The sequence below is a fragment of the Ascaphus truei genome, chromosome 3 (assembly GCF_040206685.1).
Source record: "Ascaphus truei isolate aAscTru1 chromosome 3, aAscTru1.hap1, whole genome shotgun sequence".
NCBI classification, from domain to species: Eukaryota; Metazoa; Chordata; class Amphibia; order Anura; family Ascaphidae; genus Ascaphus; species Ascaphus truei.
Window position 1 is genome coordinate 25,981,244 of NC_134485.1, and position 18,526 is coordinate 25,999,769.

Here is an 18,526-nt window from a genome sequence, read left to right on the forward strand (position 1 = left end):
AATCACTGCTGAAGTACAAGGCAGTGGGTTGAAGTTTCTTCTGCAGAAAAGGTGTTAAGAAAATGTATCTCTTTTTCTGTATTGTCCTTCTGCAGCCTGGGGGAACGTACAGTCCTGTGTACCAAGCCAATATTTTGATTTATATCTTCACAGTGTTCTTCATGAGGAGGTGTCTGTACCTCCAGCTGAACTTAAACTAACAAGACTTTAAAAAACACACACATAAAACAGTCATGGGTGCAGAAAAATAAGTCTCAAAGGGGCAACTCGTCTAATACATTTCCAAGGCATACAGTATATATCTATCTCTTGATCATATGTATCTGTGTTATAAAATGTAATAATATATTTCTTATGTAGCACTAACAGCTACACAGCAATGTGCCTAGAATTTTGCAGGGACGAGTTCTTGCATTGACACTTTACAATCCTTAAACCTTTCTCACTGACTGCCCCACACCTCTGGAATGCCCTTCCCATCAATATCCAACTAGCACCCTCTCTATCCACCTTAAAACACACCTGCTTAATAATTTACACCTGATACATAAAGCTTGGCCCTTTGCAGAAGCACTTATCAGAACGCCCTCCTACTGTCTCTGTACGTTCTACCTACCATTTCGATTGTAAGCTCTTCGGAGCAGGGACTACTTTTCCTAAATGTTACTTTTATGTCTGAAGCACTACTCCCGTTTATGTGTTATTTATATTATTTGTTATTTAAATGATTGTGACGTGAATTACTGCTGTGAAGCGCTATGTACATTAATGGTGCTATATAAATAAAGACATACAATACATACGTACTTTCATGCAATCTAAGTTTTGGTGCCTGAGACAGGGACATAAAGTGAACTGTCCAAGGTCAGGAGTGGTGGCACTGGGGCTTCAGACTGTGTTCACCTTGTTTAAAGACAGCATTCTTATCTTTTATAGTCCTACCACATACATCCTTCCAATAGGAAGTTCATCAAAGTTTATCCCCTCGATTTTCCATGTGTTTGCATTTGAGCACAGAACAATTACTTTGTAAATATACGTTAACCAATAAGTTGTGAAGGGAGCCAATGTTATACTAAGGGAAAAAAAGAAACAATGTAATCCTGCATTACACAGAGCATTATTCATACATTCGCTGCTTTCAGAGCATTGTAATCTTACTGCCGCGTCTTCCGTGGGCCATGCAAAAGCGGGAATGATTGCTTAAAATGTTTGCAATGGTCTTTAAATATGATACAGTGCGGATTGTAACCGCTGTACTGATGGCTGAAGAGACAACAGGTGGCGGCTCCTACACACTGTCACACATCTCAAGCATGTCCCACCATATCCCAATGAAATCAAATGGATGTTATGCTGCTTAGGCTCATAATTAGCATGCTGAGAAACCGCTTCCCGGTGCTGGAGAAGGTTGGAGTCTGATTCTCTTGAATGGAGCGGAATTCTTCTCCAGCACTGGAAGGGCGTCTTCCCCACGTGTTAAATAACGGCCTCACATGGACACTCTCCGCTAAATGTTACACTCTCCTTTCTTCACCAAAATGCAGACTTTTTTTTTTCTTTCTGGTTCTGGATTGTCAAAATGTAACTTGTTTTATAGTATTTTATCAATAATGATAGCAAACTTTTTTTTTTTTTTTTTGTTACTGCTCAGTCAGATCAGAAAGACAATTATTGCCGTGAGAGGTTTGTCAAAAAATACACATTGATATAGCCACTTATTTCCTCTGGGCCTTGTGGCTGTGAGAGGCGGTAGGAGACGCTTGGCTGCCGGAGGGGCCTGCAAACCCGTCCTCTCTGTCTGCTTTGTCTTTGATACTTTCACTTCTGAGGTACTTAAGATATAGTGACTGGCATTTATCAATCTAATGCACATGGGCAACCAACTGCTTTAGGTGCAAAGCTGAAATGATGTTTGCACTTAACCAAAACTGAAGTAACACTGCTGAATAAATGCTTTTGTGCAATCCCTGGTCGCTTTTTTCCCCCTAATCCTTGTAGTTCCAGAGTTTTTGCACTAATGAGACACAAAGGGGCGAAATAGCTGTCTGTGAGTAGGTTGTCTGGCTATGCCCTTCTTTAACCCAGGCTGTGCTGGAAAGCTGTGTATTGCGGCAGGCATTAATGTATAGGGGTCCATGTTAGAATGGATCAGAAGTAAAGAGTGACTCACTGTGAGTGCTCATTTGCATGTCATTACCCAGAATGCCGGGCTGCCGTGCAAGCACTGTATGCTAGGAGATAATGGGGAAAGACAGGGTTTGTAGACCTGTCCGAGACATGCAAATGCACCACAAGTGGTATTTTTTATTTGCAATGCATTGTAATATGTTGCATTCCACTTTAGTACGAGAAAGGTTTAAAAAAAAAAGCTGTGTGTGCTGTGCACGCGCATAGTAAGTGAAACTTCTTTGACTTTTGTCACAGAAATTGTATTTGTATTGGTGATGTTTTAATTAAAAATCAAAATACAATTTCATTGACAAAACGCAAATAAATTTGACTTAGAACATGCGTACACATCCCTTGTATTTGCACTAAGCGTGAATTCCTCGTGTGTGCGTGACTGTGTGTGTGTGCGTGACTGTGTGTGTGTGCGTGTGACTGTGTGTGTGCGTGTGACTGTGTGACTGTGCGACTGTGCGTGTGACTGTGCGACTGTGCGTGTGACTGTGCGTGTTACTGTGTGACTGTGTGTGACTGTGCGCGTGACTGTGTGTGACTGTGCGCGTGACAGTGCGTGTACGCGTGACAGTGCACGTGACAGTGCACGTGACAGTGCGTGTGCACGCGACTGACTGTGCGCGCGACTGACTGTGCGTGTGACTGTGTGTGTGTGCGTGTGACTGTGTGTGTGTGCGTGACCATGTGCGTGTGTGTGTGACCGTGTGCGTGCGTGTGACCGTGTGACGTATGCGCAGCCCCCCTGCACCTCACACATCCCCCTAACCTATTCACAGTCAGTGTGTGTATGTCAGTCAGTGTGTGTGTATGTCAGTCAGTGTGTGTGTATGTGTCAGTGTGTGTGCATGTGTGTCAGTCAGTGTGTGTGTATGTGTCAGTGTGTGTGCATGTGTGTCAGTCAGTGTGTGTGTATGTGTGTCAGTCAGTGTGTGTGTGTGTATGTGTGTCAGTCAGTGTGTGTGTCTGTGTGTGTATATATGTATGTGTGTGTGTCTGTCACTGTATGTGTGTCTCTCTTTCTGTGTCCTGCCCCCTCTCTCCTGACTCCTCCCCCCCCCCTCACAGACAGGCAGAGCTGCGGACTCGCGGCGGCTCTGCCTGAGACTCTCCTCCCTCCCCTCCCCCCCTCACAGACAGGCAGAGCTGCGGACCCGCGGCGGCTCTGCCTGAGACTCTCCTCCCTCCCCCCCCCCCCTCACAGACAGGCAGAGCTGCGGACCCGCGGCGGCTCTGCCTGAGTCTCTCCTCGCCCCCCCCCCCACCCCCCGGCGAGACGCGGCCACACCGGGCACCGGGCAGATACCTAATAAAGGCCCCCCCCCTCCGGAAGTGCTGCGTGGGCAGAGGCAGTGTCGGCGGGGAAGGGGGGCAGCGTGTCATCGTCAGCGGGAGCTGGCTTGGTGCTGTGGGGAACGCAGCTCACTCTACCCCCCCCCCCCCCCCCCGTTCCATGCCTCGGCCGAGGGAGGTCAGCAGGAGTGGCGGCAATTAAATTTTGAGGGCTGCCGCCGCCGCCGCATGTCAGCGGGTGGGGGGAGCAGAGCTCGTTATGAGCTGCGGCGGCGGATACCCTCCATGATCCCTGGGCTCCTCTCCTCGACCCCGGCGGCGCTGAGTCAGCGGGACGCAGGAAAGCGGAGGTAGGGAGGAGAGAGGCTGCGCAGCATGTCAGCGGCCGTTAGGAGCGGCGGCTATCGCCGCCGCATATGTCATGGTGTGTGGGGGGTGTGGGGCTGGGTGGGGTGTGGGGGGATGATTAGCAGCGGCGCCGGCGGCTATCGCCGCCGCCGCCGCATCTGATTTGTGGAGCGGGTGTGATGTCAGTGTTGGGGTCGGGCTGAGCCAGAACACAGCCCGGCCTCAACTGCCAGCACTGACGTCACATCCGTTTCATTTCTGTCTCCACAATTCTTTTTTGCCCCATCACGAATGAGGTGCCACTAAGGAAGTTTCACTTCAAAAAAAAAAAGGGTTTCTAAAGAAGACAAAGTTGCCATGAAGAACTTCTACTTTCACTAGCACCTGCATAGGAAGAGCGCATCGAAATAGATTCTAAAACTAAATGGTCAGCACGGCTTCCGATTAATATTCTGATCTAGACATTGTCCAGGGAAGGTAGTTTTGCATTCCTCCGTAATCCAAAGCCTGACACCCACGAAAAAGGAACCACGAGCTATTTGTGCAGCTACGAGAAAAAGAAGTGAGACAGGTTGCCATGCCGCCTAACCACTGTTTATTTGCTCAGGATTCCTTTTATACAGGGCTCAAGCTGCTTATAACTCCCTGATTTATTGAGCTGCATACAGTAACTGAACAGAGAGATGCTCCCGTCAACAGAACAGTATGTGCATGTGCAAGTCAGAGGGCCATAAACTTGGTGCTCTAATCACATTTTACAACACGCTACCTTCATACCACAGGAGCAAACGTACACCTGTTACTTTGAAACATCTAACCAAACAAGTCCGCAGACAAAAGAGGGGAATGAAGGCCCACCACATCAAACACGTATGAGGTTGAAAGATGACTGCGCGTAGACTGAACATAAATTAAAGAAAACAAAGCATATTATCTACAGACCTGCTCTCTGGGCATGCAAAACCATGCAAAGGGATATTCTTATTAGCAGGGCAGCCTTTTGTACTCTCCCAGGTGCAATGCTTTTTGCCTCACAGGCATTTTTAAGGTTTACCATTTTTATAATCTTCTGGGACAAAAAACACGTCCTTCTTTTCCGGCGTTCCTGTGAAGCCCAAAAGCGCTGCGCTGGGATCAAAGTTCTGCGCATCTTTCCCCCGGAAAGATTTCTTCGTGCAGCAAGTGAGGGGCTTGTCATTTCTGTACAAAGTAACAAGGACACTTTATCATTTCCATGGTGGGCGGTTCCCCTCTTATCTACGCACATTACAATGGTGGTTAAAAAAAAAAAAGGTGACAGGAACCCCCCCTCCTCCATACAATGCACAATGAAAAGAGAAAGTAACTAACCGTGGCCCTTTCTGTAGTCTCCGATACCAACGTGAATGGCACTTTCCGTGCGATATGGGGGCTTACAGAATAAGGGCTGTTGTATCTAAATATCTAACGCAGGTCCCCCATACCTGTTCCATTACTGAGAAGTGGGTGGCCACCATTCAGTATACTGTCTCGCTGCTTTTCTGTGTCAGGGAAGCTTCTAAGTCCCATTCATTTGAGTGAGGCCACATCTGGTGTACTGTAGTTCTGGGGCATCCAATTGTTCCACGTTTATCAATGAAAAAACAAAAATCCCTTTGGTTTCAATGGCAATTATTATTTAATACATCTGGTGCTACTTTTTTTTTTTGCCATGTAAACCCTATTAAAATTGATGTGGGACTCTGATGATTGCACACAATAGAAGCACAGAACCAACTTTAAAACAATGAATAGAAATACAAAAATATATAGCATTTAGGCAATGGATTTTTTATTATCTAGGCAGGGCACACAGTATGATTCTTTCAGATGTGGTTTCCAGTAGCAGGGAGGAGACATATATGGAAAGACAAATATCCTTTTAATATAATTCCCATTTGTTCAAGTCAATCAAAGAAGAAAAAAAAAATGCCATAGCGTGTATCCACCCGAGCAGTGATTAATCATAAGAAACAACTGCGTGGTTTATTTAAAAAAAGATATTTCAACTGTGGCTTAAAAAGAGGTTTGTATTTTGGAGGTCTTCCGAATGTGCACTGTAAACTTTAGCAGAAATGTCCCTGAGATAAGCTTGTTATTATACTTAGAATAGGCTGCAAATATGAACTGAACCTCTTTGTCAACTATTCATTTGAGTTCTTTTGCTGCCATTCATAATCAAGGACAGACCATAAATTCATCAAAATATATCATTTCTACACAATAGTAAATGATCAATTGTACAGTACTTGTATTGAATGTTATGCAGAACAACTCCATAAACAGTCCTTGCATTGGTAGAAAATAATGTCTCTACAGCACTGTAAAAGTGAAGAACAATACTTAGAAATATTTTTTCATGTTTGGTAGTAGTATACCTTGTACTGAGTATGATATATAAGTATGTGTGGGATTTTTCCAGTCTTCCAGTGCTTCAGTACTTTCATGTATGTTTCCCTTATCTGATTCACATGGTTTAGCAATAATAATAATAATTTATTTTCATATAGCGCTTTTCTCCCAATGGGACTCAAAGCGCGTCACAATTACAGTTTAGCGCGCGGTATGCAGCACAATAAAAATGTTACATGCACAGTCTCTGCCCCGCAGAGCTTACAATCAATGATTTGATATCTGAGGCACAGGGAGATAAAGTTACATCCCCGAGGTCACAACAGCCGACACCGGTTTTGTACATGTATATCACATCTGATTTGCTCACCAAGTAATCCGATCATTTGAAGAAGATCTTGAAACAAGTTGCCACTCAATGCGGTTCTCTCTACAAGGATTGCCAGGTTAATTAAGAGCGTGTGGGGAAAAAAAACCTGTCAGAAGCAACTAGAATAAACTAAACAATTTGCATTTAAAGTGAATTTCTCAGGCAATCAATTTAAATTAAGGCTGTTATAAGTTTCTTAAAAAAAAAAAATATTGAGGGGCAATTACTTTTTCCTTTTTCTATAGTGCCAAAGATCACTTTGATTATAAGAAAATAGCCACATTTTGGGCATCGAGAGAGAACAACATCAATCTTCCACACAAAAGTGTATTCACACTTTAAGTGCTTAAGGCACTAGCGAGAAGAAATACAATGCAGTGTTTATCAGAGTGCTGGCAAACAAGCCTGCAGGTAACATGTCTGTACAGCAACGCAAGCTCTTTCAAGACAATGGCGGTGGCTCTGTACCAATATTTTGGAGTTTGAGTATGTCGGGTGATCAGAAATGCAAAGCATTCAGACAGATCGAAGTGCCATGTTGTTATGTGACACATTGTTACAATGGGATGAGCAGATAGGAGGCCTGATGGGTTATTTAAACATGGGGGCTGAATGCCAGTTCTCAAGCCTCCCCCCCCACCCCCCCCAACAGGTCAGGTTTTCAGGATATCCCAGCTTCAGCACAGGATATGCTGAAGATATGCAGTCTTTTAATCAAAGACCGAGCCTCTCTATTAAGCCATAAATGTTGCACCAGGAACTGATTGGGCCACCTTTGCTGAAGCTGGGATATCCTGAAAACCTGACCTGTTGGGGGGGGAGGGGGGAGGTGGCTTGAGGACTGGAGTTCAGCCCCCCAGATTTAGAACCCTGATCATTAGAGCAAATAGAATAAATGTTTGGTGCTCAATACAAAGTTTGGAGAATAAATGTAATAAGGATCAATGTAATAAGCCTGTAAAGTCTTTATCAAACACGGATAACATGTATTAAATGTTTTTTTTTTAAATTAGTCTATTATGATGTACTGCAGCTTTTTGTGCGTGATAAACCGGATATATGTTTGAGGTCATCTTTCCTCTCAGAGACAGTCGTGATGGATTTTATAGTGTAAACTATTATATCAAAGTACTAGTAGCCCTCTGTGCTATTAGCACAGTAAATGTACCTTCTTCCATTCTTGGCTCTTAGAGTTTGCTCTCCGGAGGTGAGACATAGTAGGGGGAATTTAATTTGTATATTTTCCAAGCTAAACTGTTTGTTGCAAAAATCTCCCACTTCTTCCTATAAATATCCCGCCCTCTTTTGATCTCCATTGCCTATACAGGACCACTCAAACCACCTCCCTCCCCTCCTCCTTCTCCAGCTCTATCCATTTATATTTATTTATAAAAATGTTTTACCAGGAAGTAATACATTGAGAGTTACCACTCGTTTTGAAGTACAGGAGGGCCCCGGGCATGCGTCAGGTTCCGTTCTAAGGACCCGCCGCAAAGCGAAAATCGCCAGAAAGCGGAACCAGCGATTTTCGTTATGTGCGCATGCGCAGAACGGCAATGCACCGTTCTACGCATGCGCAACATCGGCAAAAAAAACATTCTCCGCATGCGCGACCCCGGACCGGCCCTTTCTCAGTACATGGCAGACATGGCGGCCCCTTTCTCGGTACCGCCATATCAGGCGGATCTCGAAAAAGCGGGGCGCCGAGAAGTGGGGCCTTGCTGTATGTCCTGGGCACAGAGTTATAACAATACATGGCTACATTTAAAAAATAGTCAATTCACAGACATTTCATAGACAGGTAGAGTTGGAAAATTGAGTACAGGCGATAAAGGGCTGGTGAGTTTGAAATAGAGAAGCTTTAACATCACCAAACGGCTCACACCCCTTGGCTGCCCTTCGACTGCATCAAAGGCTGTCCGCCTTTGGGGTGACGCAGATGTACACTGAAGGGGTTCAGATTGAATGCAGATGCGAATACAAAGTTCTTTGTTCATAGAACAGAAATCTATAGAATGGGCTCCTCAATTAATCACACACCCGATCCTGTTAACATTAATAGGGAAGACCAAAGCTACATCTTTCACTAGTTTCATGTTCCCGCACAATCAATATTTACACACACTTCTTATGTATTCGATGTGGTTCTGTTGGAGTGAGGGAGCTCCTCGTTTATTTGTGATATGAGGGGTGATTTCTTGGCTTGTAAAAAGGACGTTTTTGCTTTATTTTGCCCAATGTCATATCCAACTTTTGAAATAAAACGCGAACAAAGTAAGTAGGATGCTAATTAAAAATCACACCCATAACGAGACGGCACCTGACATAAAAGACATCAATATATAGGGCCATATTTACCAAGTGTTGCTAAGCCATGAGGCACCTTGAATGACCGTAAGGTACTTTATGTCTTAGCAACACTTCGTAAATATGGCACAAGAGCCTTTCAAAGGCTTAGTGAGTGCAAACCACACAGGTTCGGGCTTAGCCAAGTTTAGCCTTGGCTGCCAATGCTAAAGGTTTAGTGCAAAAATACTACCCCTCCTTATGGCAAATGTATCCTCTTCGGTTAAGCACATTGAGGATTTTTCCACCCATTCCTACCTGGCAGTACTTAGCAGCCCAAATAAAATCCGTGCCCCGTTATTATTATATTTTAGAGAAGGCCTGGCATATAACCCTCTCCCCTTTAGGTCTTTTGATCATTGCACATAATCAAGCTGTCGGTGAAGAAGATGGCAGAGCTCCCCATCAGGTCAAAAACAAAAGTGACTCACGTCGGGGAAACACCAAAGAAATTACTTTTGGCATTCGCACCACTTTTTTTTTTTTTTACCATTTGTGACTAGCCCCTCCACCCCCTATAATAACCCAGCGTTTGAATTCCTAATACACATACTAAGGGCTGTTATATACAGCATGCGGCCACGCGACAGCGCGTGCCTATGCGAACGCGCCTCCACGTGCCGCATGCTTTTCGTAAGTATACTGTGTGAGTATATATTGTTGAGTATACAGTGTGTGTGTGTGTGTGTGTGTGTGTGTGTGTGTGTGTGTGTGTGTGTGTGTGTGTGTGTGTGTGTGTGTGTGTGTTTAAGTGTAATTTATTATTTATTAAAAAAAAAACATTGTTAAAAATAAAAAAAAATTGGATTTGTGCAGACACACAAATACATATATACACAAACACACACACACACACACACATACACATGCATACATATATACACAAACACACACACACAAACACACACACACACACACACACACACACACACACACACACACACACACACACACACATACACATGCATACATATATACACACACACACATACATACATTCAGAGCCGTAGCGGGGCGAAAAGATGATTTTCCTCATCTTCGCCGCTGTCTGTCGGCTCCTCTCTCCCTGCTGTGCGCTCGCGTGGCCCTCGTATAGAAAGGCTGACTAACGTCAGCCAACTAAAATTCCGCACGCGCACACACGGCGCAGCGCGCGCCCAGCACTATGGAACGTGCCTAAGATACAGGATGGCAGTTCTTGAATTCCAAAAATCTGTTGCTTTACCTTGAATATTAAGGAAACAAAACTATTCTAATGATAATGCTCTAATCCAGGGGTAGGCGAATCCAGTCCTAAAGGGCCACCAACAGGACACGTTTTAAGGATATCCCTGCTTCAGCACAGGTGGCTCATGTTATTAAACATACCTAGTGGGGCCGCATAAACCTGATTGGTTGATTGATTGATGCTCTAAGCCAGGGTGTTCAACTACAGTCCTCAAGCCCACCCAACAGGTTAGGTTTTCTGGATATTCCTGCTTCAGCACATGTGGCTCAATCAGCCCCTGCTTCAGCATAGGTGGCTCAGTCTTCCACTGAGCCACTGATTGAGACACCTGTGCTGAAGCAGGGATAGCCTTACAATGTGACCTGTTAGTGGCCCTTTAGGACTGGATTTGCCCACCCCTGCTCTAATCCCAAAATATGACACTGCACTCAGGAACATTCTGTTACCCTGCGATGCAGGTCTGGTATCGCACCTTGGCCAATGAAACGGCACAAGGCAAACTTCTCTATTTCTGTTCACGATGAATCAGACTACACACTTTTCAAACTGCCGGGCTGGCACAGACGTGGTAACAGTATGGCTACAAACTTCAGGGGGTTTCTGTTCAAATGAGAGGTCCTTTGGTGCGATCTACCCTGGCACTGAAAGGGTTACGACGGATGAATTGTGAAACCCTGCAAAACGTAATCTTTTGCTGCACTGTGCTCAAATGCTGAGTGTTTCTTTACATAGAATAGTCCCGAATAATCTCTTCCTGGCAGAACACTTGATGTATTGATGCAGGTTCAAATTACACAGCAAAACAAACAAATAACAAGTTCTCAGATCCTTAAAGGCAAACCTATGATGAAACAAAAATATACTTTTGATTTTTAGAGTAGAATGCCAAAAAGCACAGTTGACACACACACACCCATGTACTAATATCCTCCGTGGTGCAAAAATATTGTTATTTCGACACAGTGCAGAAAAACCCTAATTTGAAAATACAGCTCAACCCCCCTATAACACTGTGCTTGGGGTCCAAAGAATCACATCGCGCTATAAGCGGATCGCGTTCGAAATAATGTACAATTGTTTGCATTGTACAATAAAGTATTTAAGACACCAATAATCGTGTTGCAAAGTATTCATAAATACGAAAATTGGGAGCCACGCTTGCATCGCGCTATAAGCAGTTTAGTGTTGTAACGGATCACGTTATAACGGGGTTGAGCTATAGTTTGTGTTTCTGCAAACGCATGGTAGTGTTTTACTAGCTTGTGAAATGTTGGCATCTATTGTGACCAGTTGTTTTTAGGAAAATAGGTACAATTTTGAAGTATTAACATATTTATTCATATAACTATATGGGGATGGAGCGCAGGCAGAAAAAGAACAGAAATAGTACTATATAGATTTTTATTCTTCAAAAACTATTTAAAAGCCAAATTTACACTCACATTTGGTAAGTACAGTATATGCTGTACAAGCATGTATATAAACACACCAGATGCCGCTTGTCACCTCCTCCTGGGACTTCCGGGATCGTCCAACGCTGTATTGGTCTGAATTTATTTTTCTGCTCAAAACACCTTCTTTCACCATTTTTTATATTAGAGTATGCATATTCTATAATGCATTTTCGTGGTTTGTCACTTTAGAGCACTTTTCCCATCACAAATTCTATGTTCCCACTTAAACTTTGAGATTGTTTTTCAAGTGGGAAATCTTTCTTTTCTATCGCATTTTTTCACTTTTGATATTTATTCAAATAGCTTGCATATTAATCAAGTTTATTTTTAGTTCTTAGATCTTGCTGGCTTCGTCCGATATATAGAACAGGGTATATTTCGGAAAGCATGTAGAAAATACAAGGGAGGAGTTATAATGTCTAGTTTTACTACTAGGTGGTATGAATTGTAAAAGGAGAAAGGATGTTCAATTGTGGCGTGTCTCAGTGATTTCAGGTTAATTCCTAATTAACACAACATCTTGCTAATGTCCTATGCTAGGAACAATAATCTAGACCCTCCATTGATTTCCCATGAACTATGTTCGATGTGGTAAATTATTCAATTAATACATTTAAACAAAGATTTGTCTGGCAACTAAGAGGTTAATTGGAGGCATGTTGGGCTTGGATTCTTCCAGTTATTACTACTGCTTATCCAATTCACTGTGGCTTCCCTGCACGGAGTGCCAAAGTATATGTTGGTAATGTATTTAAAAACATCTAGTATGCACAAGCAGAAATTCCTGACGGGAAATTCTCCAGTTGAGAGGACGAGCATTCTGTTAATCCTCAGCAACATTGTCGGGCTATGTTGAGAACTAGAATGCAACCATATCCCAGATACCAGAGGGTTTCCGGAGGACTCGATCAGCTGTGTGAGGGCAGTTTTGTTATTTGTCAACAAATGAACTATAGAATCTGTAAGATCGTTTTGTTGCATGGTTCCAAAGCCATTCAGCGCCAATCCTTGAATCTTCTGCGGCTGGCATTCCTTATGGGGCTCAGTGCTGTTCTATGGTATGGACTATCTATTCACATAAGAGATATACAATTGGAACTATCTGAGCTTTTCCATAATAATACTGTGACTGGTTTCCACTGATATGGAGTCAATCTCACAGAATTTTAGCATCAACGGTCTCCTTGACTTCAGGGGAGTCTCACTGTTGGAAGTGACTGGTGAGCATCTTTCCATTAACATACCACATTGTAGTCCAGAACCGCCAACTCTCACAGATTTGATAGTTGACGCCTGAGTAACACAGAGCACTTGAAGAGGCTTTAAGCTTGAATGTAGAGGTTTTGGCCTGGAGTGGTTAACACAGAATAGTTACTTTGCTCCACATTCCATCCTGAACAAGAAGTCTACTAACTGGTGGAAACAAACAGGACCAGGTTTATTTTTTGACTTTCCAATGGAATCACTGTTTGATACATCTGGTGCTGTTTTTGCATAACTTTTGCAGCTGGGAGACCTTCGGAATTGGCCCATAAGATACTACATACTTCCGCCTACATCAGGGGTGGCGAACGCCTGTCCTCAAGGGTTACCAACAGGTCACGTTTTCAGGATATCCCTGCTTCAGCACAGGTGGCTCAATCTGGGATATCCTGAAAACCCGACATTTTGGTGGCCCTTGAGGACTGGCGTTGCCCAGTCCTAGCCTACATGTCCTAGTAATTTAGCTGTCTGTTATGCTGGTGATCGTACATTCACTGTCATGGATAATTTAGAAACATCAAAGACGATCATTTTATCAAGAAATATCTTTTCTAGCCGTCTGCTATTTCAAGCTCTGCCTTAGGCTGAGTCCATGCTCCCTGCTTGCTCGCTGAGGCGCGCTGAGGCTCAGGGAAAGCGGGTGCTTTCCCTGGCCTTGCGGTTGCTTACCGCACGCGCTGTCAGCGGGCCGGGGGCGGGCGCGTCACTGGCCGGAGGCGGGCCAGTGACGTCACGGAGCTGGTTCGCCCTCATTGGGCGAACCGCTCACGTGACCGGCCTGTCTCGCCGGCAAGCGGGGGAATTTAAAATTCCCCTAAGGCCTGCGCTTCCGCAAGCGCGCGGAAGCGCAGGTGAGCCCCTACTAAAGCCGCTCTAATTGCGGCTGTAGGGGCTCAGTGCTGAGCGGGAGCGCGCCTCAGCGCGCTTCCGCCAGCAAGCAACTAACATGGCCGAGGCCTTATTTTCAGACAGAAGTATCTTCACTTGTATCACATCTAAAAGAGATATATTTTCAATCTTTTTTTTTAGACAGGGAGAGGGAAAAGAACGGAGCACTATCTCCAATGCTGTAAAAAACAGCCAATAAACCACAGGGTATGCGTTCCCAAAATAAAGCTATATAATGGCTCAAAAATCAGTTACAAAACACACCAACGCGTTTCAGACCTTAGTGGTCCTTTATCAAGGTGAATACACAATTTCTAAAGAGAGTGTGATTTATACTTACCCCAAAGCCGCGCGGACCAGTCGCGAAGACTTCCGGGTGCGTCACGTGTCTCGGGTGCTAAAGGTTTCTGCAGAGAAAATTTGTACTAAACTTGTGCATAACACAAATAATTTATGACGAAAAAAAAAATTTGGTTGTTACTTACCATTAGACCATTGCTAGGGTAACATACTAGAGAAGTTTAGAGAACCTTTAAAAAAAAACAACGTTTACAAAGTTACTGAAGTTTTTAGAAAAAAAAAAATTTTTTTTCTAAAAAGTTCTAAAAATAGTGAAATTTATGTGTAGAAAAAAGCTGTTATATACCACACAAGCAATGTCGCTGTTTAAAAAAAAAAAAAAGGGCTAGAAATCTTGAAAAATAGATTCTACGGCAAAATTGGACAATTTCACTAGAAATGTAAGATTCTATTTTTTTTTTTGTTTTTTTTTAAGATCAGGGCTAAAAAATGCAAAATGAAAAGACACGAAAAGTATTTACATTGTAGCTCTGACTAACAAACTTGAGACCGGACTGTGTAAAAAATGTAAGTGCAAAACTATGGTACCCCTTATACAGCTCTACCCCGTTATAACGCGATCCGTTACAACGCGAATCCGCTTATAGCGCGATGCAAGCGTGGCTCCCAATTTTCATATTAATGAATACTTTACAACACGATTATTCGTATCTTAAATACTTTATTGTACAATGCATACAATTGTACATTATTTCTAATGCGATCCGCTTATAACGCGATCTGATTCTTTGTACCCCAAGCACAGCGTTATAAGTCCAAGCACAGCGTTATACCGGGTTGAGCTGTATTATTGTTACCCCAAAATATGTGATGTTATGAAATGTACGTTAAATGGATTGATAACATTTGAGTTCCCAAAAAAAAAAAATGCAAAATGAATTTTGGTACAAATCAGCTCGACCATCTCTACTTTTGAACACGATAGCAGGCCGCCATGTCATTTAATGTCTCTGTATATCGATGGTACAAGGCTGTACCAGTCATAATGAGTCTCAAAATACCCAAATTGATCGTATATCACATGACAGGCGACTTTATTTATAACTAGAAAGCTAGATCTTCCCCAGAACTGAGGTTCAAACGCGCCATCTGCAGCAAACATGACTGGAGTTAAAGCTTTTCGATTTCTTATGCACAGTTCCGTGTTAGGAGTTTGTTTCATGTTTCGTATGATTTAAAGCAAATAGTACAAGATTCTGCCAGGGTATCATGTTGATCCCACTCATGAGCTGTACCCTTCAAAGCTCACTTTGCAGCTGTGACTCAAACCATCCAGCCAAAAGCATAAGGCCAAACAGGTGTGTATGACAGGAAAATGGCGACAGACCCACAGCTGTGCAGGCTCTTGGCTATTATTGGCACGAAACAGCTAGCAGCTAGTCCTGAGCAAGAGGAAGCAGAAGCAGCCAGTTGATTTTCACTCGGCAAAAGGAGACTTAGTCACAGTGCTGAAATTCAGATACTACTCATGCACTAGTTACTGGAACATCTTTTCAGAGGAAAGGTTAAAGTGCGGGTCTTGAAGCACGTACTGTACTTGGCTTTCTGTTTCAGAGTTCTTTTTATATGTATCGTGGTTGTGGATGGGCATGTCAAAGGCATATTTAGTGCTCCCCAATCGCAAACTCCTTTAAAGTAGGAACAGAACATGAATAAAACAGGGGTGGGCTACTCCAGTCCACGAGGGCCACCAGCGGGTCAGGTTTTCAGGATATCCCTGCTTCAGCACAGGTGGCTGAGCCACTGATTGAGCCATCTGTGCCGAAGCAGGGATATCCTGAAAACCTGACCAGTTGGTGGCGCTTGAGGACTGGAGTTGCCCACCCCTGGAATAGAGACTTTGGCCCAATTAATGCCATCCCTGCTGAAGGGTAGAAGCCATCGTCACAGATACATTCTGTATTGTGAACCTGCGTTCTGCCCATTTTTACATTGCCAGAAAGAAGATATATTTAACACCCATACGAGTTTGGACATGGTGATGCTTTGTTAGGACTGTGTAAGAGCTCTATAGACATCCAAGTCGTAAATACAGTGAAATAGGTGCAACATCTCTTAAAACTACTCGGCACCACAACAAAAGACTTTTACAGGTCACCAAAACCGGCTTCACCAACTGTCAGAGGTCGTACAGGGGTTAAGGCGAGGTTTCGGGATAATGACATGCAAATGAGTACATTGACTGCCACTCTTTAGCCTCCTTTCCATTTTAAACATGGATGTTTCATATAGCTTTTGTCTGCCGTATTAAACACCTTGTATGGTAAAGGAAGCGCAGAACAGAAAACCCACTCAATTTATTTATTTATTTATAAAAATGTTTTACCAGGAAGTAATACATTGAGAGTTACCTCTCGTTTTCAAGTATGTCCTCAAAGACAGCTGTTCCATCCTTCATCTTACCAGGGGCCCACTACCTGTTTCTACAATAAAGAATCAAGAACCAAGTTCCAACGTATGAAACAGCATGTTACCACCATGTTCACCATTATATATGTGCCAGGGGGGTGAAACTTTTTGTACAGCGCTGAGTACATGTAGGGTTGCCAGGTGTCCGGTATTTTGGCGATCTGTCCAGTAAAAAATGAGAGGTAATACCGGACATGTATGTGTCTGGTATTTTCCCTCTCTGGATATGCGGGCAGCGGGAGTGGGAAGGGTGTAGCCGGGTGCAGCGTCCCCGCTGTTACCTCCGATTCGGAAGCAGGCTGCAGCGTCTGGTAACCAGGGAAACAGGCATCATCCTCCCCCTCCCAGCCAAGGAGAAGAATAACCAATGGGAGGGCTCAACGTCATGCACAGCTCCCCCATTTGCATGCTGGGAAATGTAGTTTCCTCCCAGCTTTGCATGTGGGAGAGGAGAGAAGAGTTCCTCTCTGTCCCTGCCACCACAGCTAAGATACCAGGAGGGGGAGAGGATGAGGAGGTGGTAGGGAAGGAGGATCAGGATGAGGAGGTGGTGAGGAAGGAGGATGAGGAGGGGGTGGTGGAGAGGAAGGAGGGGGTGGTAGAGAGGAAGGAGGAGGGGTGGTGAAGGTGAGGGAGGGGGTTGAAGATGAGGGAGGGGGGGTGAAGGTGAGCGAGGGGGGTGAAGGTGAGGGAGGGGGTGAAGGTGAGGTAGGGGGGTGAAGATGAGGGGGGTGAAGGTGTGGGAGGAGGGTGAAGGTGAGGATGAGGAGGGGGATGAAGGTGAGGAAGGATTAGGAGAAGGAGGGGGTGCAGGTGAGGAAGGAGGAGGAGGAGGGGGGGTAAAGGTGATGAAGGAGGAGGAGGGGGGTGAAGGTGAGGAAGGAGGACGAGGAGGGGGGTGAAGGTGAGGAAGGAGGAGGAGTAGGGGGGTTATGGTGAGGAAGGAGGAGGGGGTGGTGGTGAGAGAGGATGAGGGGGGTTGCAACAATCTTGGAAGTAGTGGGAGAGAAGCATTAAGATCAGTATAGCTCGCCATGTATGACTGCAGGTATGTTATTTATAAATGATCTGACCGTTATGTCGTTTTTTCTAAATTTCACTCCACGTATGCACCAATTTGCTCCATTTCATATTCTATTTTGTAAAAAAGTGCTGTGAGGCTCAATCCCCAAACCCCTCCCCAGAATTTTTTTTACGAAATAGAATATGAAATGGTGCAAACGTGGAGTGAAATTTAGAAAAAACGACATAACGGTCGGAGAATTTATTAATAACATACCCCCCCCCACCGGCTTTTCAAGCGCGCCACATTTTTCACCGTTGTGTCCCGTATTTTTTGAGTAGCCACCTGCAAAACATACAAATGCAACAATGAGTGTCTTTCTTTACACTACGTAGTACAGAGGAGTATTTTCTGTCACTAATTGTTTTTGTAACCGTGTTGTGTTAAAGTTACTTGGAAATACCATAGACCTTTATGAAAAGATATTATATAATACAAAGTATGCGCTGCTAGGACTTGATATAGCAGCCAGTGTACCATGCTGCACTGCAGCACAGAGGCCAATGGCCAGTAGTTTTGAATGGATTATCACAGCCTTTGCCATACTCTGTCACCTATGGGAATGACATGACAATTTCCAGTTGTGCACCATGTGTCAGCATGAAGTCAGCGAGCTCCCATTGTGTTTCCCTTTACTGCTCAACAACACTATAGAAAATAAGAACAGGAAGAGGGGGAGGGGGGACATTCAGCGCCAAATGTTTTGTTTTTAAGACTAAAATGTTACTTCTCGGATTTAATTCGTGATAAATGTTCTGAATTTGGGGGCTTTGGTGAATAGAGTAAAAACTGGGTTGCCTGGACAAGATAAGGCAAACATAAATATGCCTCAGATAGCTGCTCCACCCAGACTAAAAGAGGGTTTCCAATAACCCAAACAGGCATGGTCTGATGTGCACAGACAGTCTGCAGGCTTCTGCCCAAGAAGCTGACGGTTGGCTGGTACATCCTCG

At 44.0% G+C, this 18,526-nt stretch overlaps 1 protein-coding gene across 8 annotated transcripts in view; it reads left to right on the forward strand.

Moving 5' to 3' along the window:
* The window catches only part of RUNX1 (RUNX family transcription factor 1), a 276,130-nt gene that overhangs the window by 239,888 nt on the left and 17,716 nt on the right, over window positions 1-18,526 (forward strand). Inside the window, exon 9 of one of the 8 annotated variants that reach the window (XR_012800370.1) lies at window positions 6,808-6,973. The exons of the other annotated variants lie outside the window; for them this stretch is intronic. The gene's annotated coding sequence lies outside the window, so the exon portion shown is untranslated. The remainder of the gene's footprint in view (window positions 1-6,807; window positions 6,974-18,526) is intronic. 8 annotated transcript variants of the gene reach the window in all.